This window comes from Centropristis striata, chromosome 14, assembly GCF_030273125.1.
Source record: "Centropristis striata isolate RG_2023a ecotype Rhode Island chromosome 14, C.striata_1.0, whole genome shotgun sequence".
NCBI classification, from domain to species: Eukaryota; Metazoa; Chordata; class Actinopteri; order Perciformes; family Serranidae; genus Centropristis; species Centropristis striata.
In genome coordinates, this window is record NC_081530.1 from 10,264,430 (window position 1) to 10,273,775 (window position 9,346).

Here is a 9,346-nt window from a genome sequence, read left to right on the forward strand (position 1 = left end):
CAGTCGGCAAAACAGCAGCCAGATTTTCAGGTTTGGTAACCGGATCCAACTACGGTAGTTCAGTATTTTCACACGAGTACAAGTGTACGCCTATCTGAATTTTCTATGCTGCTGAGCCCTCATACCTTTTTGACAATAAGGTTGCAATACCTTAAACTGTGCCAAACACAAAATAAAAAAAACACACAATAACCCACAGAGTACAAATACTGGTTGTTAGTAAACAAGTGGCTGTGTTGTGCATGTTTGTGTCTGCAATTTAAATGATCAGGATCAAAAGCAGGACTAGAGAAATCTAAAATTTGATTGTGGCTCGTTTGGCTGTGTTGGTAGAGTTGGTTGGCCCCTAACCGAAGGGTTGGTGGTTCGATCCCTGACCGTCGCAGCCTACATGTAGAAGTATCCTTGAGCAAGATACTGAACCCTGTGTTCATTGGTGTGTGAATGAATTCCCAATGGTGGCAGGTGGGACCGTTTAGGCACTCTGCCACCAGTATGAATGTGTGTGTGAAAGGGTGAATGAGCGCAGTCTGTAGTGTAAAGCGAATTTGAGTGGTCGCTAGAAAATCGCTATATAAGTGCAGGTCCATTACCATTTACCATCGGTAACACTTAAGATTAGGGAACACACATTCAAGATTAATTAGTTGCTTATTAGCATGCAAATAAGTAACATGTTGGCTCTTAATTAGTCATTATTAAGTAGTTATTAATGCCTTATTCTGCATGACATCTATTCCAAAACAGTTGGGACATTGTCTCAGACGTAAATAAATCTGAATCGACAATGTGCTCTTCCTTTATGACATTCATTAACTTGAATACTGTGCAAAGACAATTTATTTAATGTTCAAACTGATTAACTTTTGGTTTTGTAATTATACACTTTGAATTCTGAATTTGAACTTTTTTTAAAAACTTTTTTGGAATCAGGATTGTAGTATGTAGACGTTTTTTAGGAAGAATTTCCAAATGACAGTTGTCAAGTCATTAAAATCAATGGCATAGCGCTCACTGCTAAAATAATTTTTTTTTGTCAAATTGTGACACCCTTATTAGCATCGTGTTGCTAACAAATGCTAAATAAACTAATGTAATGCAAAAGTTTTGTATCAGTGTATATTGTGGTGGAAGTAAGACCAATAAAATCAAAGCAGTTGCTGTGTTTCCTCTTCAACAGTTCCTCTTCAAATAAATTTCAAAGTTCTACTTCTCATTTTCTGTAGTTACAATATAGTAGCACCCACCTTGAAACTAAAATTTGGATTCAAATATTCTAAAAGATAATTTCATTTCCTAAATACATTTGTATTCCCCTCCACAACTAGTATTATTACTTTCTATAGCAATGACTAAACTTTCATTCAGCAATCATCTGATGCTTGTGAGAAAAAGTTAGATTTTCTTTTACTATTTTTTAAGATGAAAAAATACTTCTTCAAACATCAAATCATTAATAACAAAGCCATCAATGCAAACCACCAAACAAGCTGCCTTTCATTAAAATAAAGACACAAATAATGTACCTAATCCTAGACTGCGATAGGGCTGCGCGATATATCTAGATAAAAAAATAGATATATATTTTTAAATGTGATATGGAATTTGACCATATAGCATATATAGATATAGTTTAAAAATTGCTTTCTTTCTTTATATATAAATGCTGCCCTTTCTATAGTTTGTCATATTTAGTTATTTTGTAATGTTCGTTATTCTTTTCTCATATAAATATATTTATTTTTCAGAAAAAGATTGGCCTATTTTGTTTCATAGGCTATTTTTATTTCAGATATCTTTTATTTAAATGTGCACTTTACGGAGCTTTGATTTGGAAAAAAGTTACTCCTGTTGTTATATAGTATTTATGTTCACTTAAATAAACGGTTTCAATAAAACTACTTGTGACCTGTCATATTTGGCTTTGACTTTGACTAAACATTTGCTCTCCCTCTGCGATAAAAAATATTGGGATATTTATCGTATATCGATATTCAGCCTAAATATATCGGGATATGACTTTTGGTCGATATCGCCCAGCCCTAGACTGTGATTAAACCTCTATTTACATGAAGACCAAGTCCAAGACACTTTGCTTTGTAATAATATTAACAATCCAAACTGTAAACAAACCTTTTTATGTGGATTTTATTCAGTTCTAATGGAACCAAAGTTCTGCCTTATGATAACTGTTTATGTTGCATTAGCAAAGCAATAATATCTCTAGAGCTACTAAATTATGAATGATACACTTAAGGAAATGTCAGAAGTGTTTCACAGCTGATAGATATGATTCCTTTGCAAAGTAAATGCTTAAAATCAGCTGTGCTGTGTTTGCACAGCATTGCTAGTTCATAACTTTTACACAATCCTGTTTGTTCACTGCAAACTGCCAATTAGCTCATTCAGAACTCCCAGTTCATGGGATAAAAGAACAGGGCTTTGCACAGCTGAGAGGAGTACAATCAGCCATTGGACCAAGTCCATTCTGCAGACTTGGCAATAACTGAATGAAGGAGCAAGCTGGAGTTTGTTTGGGAGGGAGCTGCTTGGATCTCAATGAGCCACTGTCAACAGCTAGCCGATAATGGCACTCACATCTGATTATATAAGTCCCACACAGACCCACATTACTCAAATGCCCAAACAAGTTCATCTGAACACAGTTCTACCCACCACAGTAGCTTGTTTTACCAAATTCAGTCACTTTCACAGTTTGTTTCCAATCTCAAAATTGTCTAGGAATCAGAGCAAACCTCTGCCAGGCCTTCTAAATCCTGTTAGTCATAGTTTCACAAGGAAATGTTTTTTCAAAGACTGAGAATCTGAGATAGGGCTGGGGAATTAATCAAACTCTGTTTTCAGTTATGACTTCTGGCTTCCAACAATGATGACAACATTCAGTTGTTTTATCTCGATTATAACAATTTATGTTCGGAAAGATGCTTTTATTTTATCTTGTATTACACATCCAGTATACTCTGCCTGTTTTCACTGAGTTCGCTGACTGAAATATAATAGTTTTTTTCGGGCCAGAGGAACTTTTTTGTTTCGAAGAACTTAGTTCCTTTTTTTTGGGCCCACCACCCCCCCACTTTTGGGGGACAACTTTATTTTTATTTACAGAACAAGAAAAGGTCAACTATTTAAACAGAAAATAAGGTAAACAATAAAAAAATAAAAAGTAGAAGATATAACTTAGTTCCTATACCCCCTTTTTTATTGTAGCTGCACTGCAATAACTAGGTACTGATATTAGTTCTTAAGGCCCTTTTTTAATAAATGTTTTAGCTGTTTCAGAGAAGGTACTCTCCCAGTACAAAGGGGAACCATGCATGGCATAAGTGTACAGTGACTGGTCCAGAGACATAAGTGAACGTTGAACGCACCATTTAAAGGCTCGTTCGCAGTGTAAACAACAGTCATGAAAAAACCCAAACTACAGCTCTTATGAAATAAAATGTGGAGGAAAACAAGGAGAAATGAACTGATAGTGAATTGCAGCCTCTACAGAGCACATATTTTTACCAAAATGTTTATATAGGTTTTGTAGTTTTCAATAGGCTGTGACAGCCAACATATTTGGTCTAATTTATTTTTATTATATTATTATATATTTGTGTTTAGAAGTTTAGAGTAATTAGTGAAAATGCACTAAGGTTACAACATAGTTATTCTTATTTGTTTCTCAAATATATATTTATATATTTATTTATTTTAATGTATTATTTTTATGTAATTTATATATATTATCTTTTTTACATCAACGTTATTATTTGTTTTAAATAAATCCATGTTTCTAAAGTCAATAAGTTGTGTTAAAAAATTGTGATCTCACTATAGTCCAAAAAACTATTTGGTTCACTGTGCCTTATATTGTTTCCTGGCGTGCAAGAGTACAAGAGGAAATAGCACAAAAAACAAATGACTCACATCCAACAATGTTTAGCAATAATTCCTGGATATGCACCAAATATTATTCCTCTGCAACAAAACTTCAGAAGTTCTTGAGACACACTCGCACAATCAGACGAACTGGATCGCGAGTATAACTTTGTCGGCCGAGGCAAAAATTAATTCCAGTAGACAGGTTGGATATCCACCATAGAAGGTGTCATTGTAAACAAGATTACATGCTATGGTAGGTGTCCCATTTCCCACCACTTGAATCCTCTGAAAATCAATGCCAGCAACATCCACCATCTCCATCAATCTCACCCTCACTGCACAATGCTACTCACCTTTATGTAACTAAGATTGAAATTAAATTCACCAACACCTCTTCTGCTTGATGAGCGAGGTGTAATCCATGTCGGATGCAACAATCCACTATCTGTATACAAAGCACAATAACATGACTGACCTGATTACAATGCAGCCTATCTAGAACAAATACAATAAGCTGTAGCTCCCTTTGTCTCCTCTCTTTTTAAGAGTCTGTGATGTCCTACAGGGCGCATCACAGCTTTTAGTGAGTCCTAACAGCACTGGGTGCTTGTTGGAACAAGTAGACGGGCCTGTGAATGGAATGCAGAGGAATGCTTCACACACAGAGAGACAAGTTGTTGCCCTGCAAGCCAAATTCGTTAACACCTGAAGCCTCAGCTCCAATCACTAATGCAACATAATGCTACCCCAGCCATGCAAAGCTCTGAGGGCTCAGTGACGCCGCAAATGCAAATTCAGTGAATTAGGAATTAAAAATATATATATTTCTTTTCTTTTTTTTCAACAATATATTTATTGATTTTCACAGCACACAGTGAAAAACAAACAAATAAAATCGGCTATACTACACTACAACTCGGCTCACAGGCAAAAAAGAAAAATACATACCGACAGATGATTCAGAAATTATATAAATACAGAAATAAATGACAGTTAAGCACCCCACATGTTCCAGTTCTATGCAAATCCTCGTGTAAATATGGTTGAAATATTCATACCAATGTATGACATAAAAGGATCCCATATTCTATGTAAGATGTCATTTTTATCATGCAGCATACATCTCAGATAGTCAAGAGATATACATTATATTATAAAATTATGCCATTTTGTTCTAGAGGGAGCTTTATCTGCTATCCAGTTTAAGAGTATACATTTAGCACTAGCACGGAAAGTTAACATTTTGTACAATTTATTCTCTTATTTATCAACAATAAAGCCATTTGATATCCTAAGCAACATGCATAATGGGTCACATAGCAGATTCTTAGTTAAAATCCTATTAATCTCCTTCCCCACCATGTGCCAGAACTTTTGTATATCCCCGCAGGACCATAAGCAATGACTTAGACTGCCTATCTCTATTTTACATTTCCGGCATATATGGGCCCGTTTGAAGTGAGAAAAGGTACCGTTCTATGCATGAAAAAATATATATATTTTAAGAGATCACATTCCAATGAGACAGAATGTTGGAGATGTCGTGGAAGCAAAGAGGCGAATCACTCATATATTCTGGTGTTGCCCTGTTGTGACCCCATTTTGGTTGAGCGTAGATCAAATTCTAGAGACTGTTTTAAACAAAAAGTTATTTTTGTTGAAATTTGTTATATTTGGTGGATCTAGAGGAACTAGAGTGGAGGAAAAAAGATAAATATTTACTGAGAATATTACTGGTGGCCTGTAAGAAATCAATAACGAAGGAATGGCTGAAGAGGGAGGCCCTTAGTGCAGATGAATGGATTGATATTTTGTACAGCATCTTTGTTAATGGAAAGAATTACTCTCAATCTAAGAACACAAACAGAGGTATTTATAGAAAATTGGCAAACATGGACTACATATGTCTCTACCATAAAACTGAACTTCAGATCATCTCAGATTGGACTATCAGAATACTTTAATTTCTTTGTACCTTTTCATTTTTTTCTCCCACTTTCACGACTGGAGGTGTTTTCCAATCCCATTTTGTACGCTTTTACTTTTCCCTTGATATTTTCTGTATTTGTCTATAGGTCTTCATGTTGATTGTTTGTTTATTCAATTTACATGTAAAATCAAAAACCAATAAAAAGCAAATGACAAAAAGAGGAAAAAAAATAGATGTTTTATCATTCACACAGTGGTTAAGATTCTTGAAAACAATAGACAGCCAACTAACAGCCATAATGAGTCATTTAGTGAAGTATCTTTTAGTTATTTAGCAGCATCGCACTAGCTAGTGTTACATGGACACCGCCAGGCTAACGTCAGACAGGTGACGTACAGGTAGTGTATAACATATCTACCTGGGGAAAGTTAAGGAATACTCTAACACAGTCTGAATAAAGTCACTTACATTAATTATCCGTCTCCCTGTACGTTTCTTCTTTTTAATTTGACCCACCACAGCTAGGTGTGAGACCTAAATATAGCCACGCATTACAAAGAGCACTGCCGTAATGCTAATCCCTGGCTAGCTACAGTAAGTCAGAGCCAGCAACAGGTAGCTCTGCCCCTCTACTGTAGCATTAGCTGTGTGAGCTAACGTAAATTAGCTCATATTTGTCGCTATAGTTCAAATAGACCTGTGTGTTACGGTGCACGGAGGCTGCTCACCTTGTTGTTGTCACCGGTTGAGTTGTGTGGAAGTGTATCCAACAGGACGGAGCCGTGTTTTCCCCCGGTGTCTCGGTGCGTCTCGTCCCTGATTACTTTTGACACTTGTCGCTGCTGTCCATCACAGGGAGAAAGCGAGGCGGAACTAGCGTCAATAAACTAGCTTCTGACACAAATAAAGTCACAAAAGTAACTTTGGAGAGCAGGCGGACATATAAAACATACACACATCGCCTGGAAATGTCAAGAGAGCCGTTCAATGTTGTATTTAAATGTTTGGTAACACTTTGCTGTCAAAAGGTGTTGCAGTTAACTCGGTAGACAGATTAAATACTGTTGCGCATGCGCAGTGCTTTAGCAGGGTGGCTGCTCCCCCACCTAGAGAAACACACAGACACACGTGACCTGAGCTCTGTGAATGCTGTGTGACAACTTGGTGAGAGGTTGGTGAAGACTTGTGGCCATGGCACAAGTCATGCGGTTAAGGTATGGTTAAGGTTTGGCAACTTTGGTTAGAAGTCAGGAAAGACAATGGTCATAATTACAGTTAGGTGGTTCCATAAAGTCAGTCAGATTGTATCACTATTTGAAATACATATATATATAATAATTATCCCTCCTGTACTCTTGGGGTCCTTTTTGAACCCAAATAATTTTTAACATACGATTAATATAGGTTAACTTTCATAGAATTGCTTGAAATGTTCAGCATATGTGCCCCTCTGCATCCTTTATAGATAATATACATTTAATTTACTTTCTTCATACATTTTTAAGTGTTTTATAAAATGTTATAGCACCTGTGCTCCTCAGGGGTCAAAAAGGACATCATGACATTAGATTGGTTTTAGGACATGTAGAAAAAAATTATTACCAACTTTTTTTTCATTGATATATAATTTTCATATTTTTTTTCAATATTATTTGTCGATTTTAGTCAAATATACAAAATTAGGCCTCATTTCAGGAGAAAAAAAAGTAATAAAAACTGATTTTTTTCTCAATATTTATAGTGAAATAATAATTTCTTGATGGGAATGCACAGAGTAGGTTATGTCAACTTTAAGTGAAACTTATGTTTTGAAAACATTGTACATTTTTAGATGACAGCAAAAAAGTAAAAATATACAAACATGTAGAAAAAAATGATTAACAACTTTTTTTTTCACCTTTTACGGCATGTCAAGACCAACACATTGATATACAATTTTCATATTTTTTTCATTATTATTGGTCAAATGTAGTCATGGGGTCCTTTTTGACCCCTGGGGAGCATGGGTGTATAGTCGATGGGAGGAGTACACAAGGGTTATATATATCATTTTGGCTTTTTCAATTAAACTTTATTTTAAGACACTTGCAAGCTCCATTAATCTGTGAGTGTTTAAAAAAACCACAATACAGTCAATGAAGACAACAACACATATATATCATTTCATAAGTCCATTAAAACACATAGGAGACATTTCCAGTGGGGTTTTTTTTTGTGTGTAGGCATGCTTAAGGCCATTATGATTACATTTTTTGGAATCAACATAAATGTTAAATACATAATATTCCTCAACACACCTTTTAAGTCACATTACTGGTCACAAACAAACCTGTCCATCTTAAAACCTAAAATCTAAATGCCTCATTAAATGCAATATTAATCTATTTAGTTTTTGCTTTACTATACACTCACTAAGGTTATTATAGAAAACTTGAATCAAAATTTTTTTTTCCGTTAACTGAAATAAAAATAAAAACGAGAGTTTTTTTAAAAACAAGAGTTTTTTTAAAAACGATAACTAACCGGTTACAAAACTAACCAAAATGATAGTGAAAATGTCCTTTGGTTTCATCTTTGTTAACTTTTCATACATAAACCTTTTTGGTTGATATGAAATCTATTTCATCTATCTGGTTTTATGACTTAATAAACTTATTTGAAATAAAGGCAACATTTATTATGACCTTATTGAATCTGGCACCCAACAAATACCCCATTACAAAAAACTAAAACTAACACTTAAACTAATAAAAACTAAACTAAAACCAAGCATCCCCCCCCCCCCCCCCCCAAAAAAAAAAACGAATTAAAACTAACTGAATTTGAAAACAAAAAATGACAATGAAATTAAAATTAAAACAAATAAAAATCGAAAACTATTATAACCTTGACACTCACTGGCCATTTTCTTAGATATACTTGTTCAACTGCCCCTCTAATTAGCCAACAATATGGCAGCAACTCAAAGCTTTTAGGCATGTAGACATGGTGAAGACGAGCTGCTGAAGTTCAAAGTGAGCATCAGAATGAGGAAGAAAGGTGACTATTTGAGTGACTTTTGGTTGTTGGTCTGAGTATTTCACAAACTGCTGATCTACTGGGATTTTCACACAACCATCTCTAGGGTTTACAGGGAATGGTCTGCAAAAGAAAAAAATATCCAGTGAGCCTTGATGCCTTGCTGATGCCAGAGGTCAGAGGAGAATGGTTAGACTGGTTCAACAGTAACTCAAATGACCAGTGGTGAAATGTAACTAAGTATATTTACTGAGGTACCTGTCAATGTTATTATAGTTAACGAAAACTAATGAAATAACGAAAACTAGAATTGAAAAAACATTTTTATTAACTGAAAGAAAAAGAATATGTATTTTTTTTTTTTAAAGATAACTAACTGAAACTGTGTTGTGTGGTTACAAAACTAGCTAAAACTAACTAAAATTATAGGGAAAATGTCCTTAGTTTTTGTCTTTGTCAACTTTTTTCATATGTAAACCTTTTTGGTTGATATGAAACCTATTTCATCTA

The 9,346-nt window shown here is 34.9% G+C and overlaps 1 protein-coding gene across 1 annotated transcript in view; it reads right to left on the reverse strand.

The window, feature by feature from the left end:
- The window catches only part of phactr4a (phosphatase and actin regulator 4a), a 50,746-nt gene extending 43,870 nt beyond the window's left edge, over positions 1-6,876 (reverse strand). Inside the window, exon 1 of the mRNA XM_059349752.1 lies at positions 6,547-6,876. The gene's annotated coding sequence lies outside the window, so the exon portion shown is untranslated. The remainder of the gene's footprint in view (positions 1-6,546) is intronic.
- Between the last annotated feature and the right edge of the window lie 2,470 nt (positions 6,877-9,346).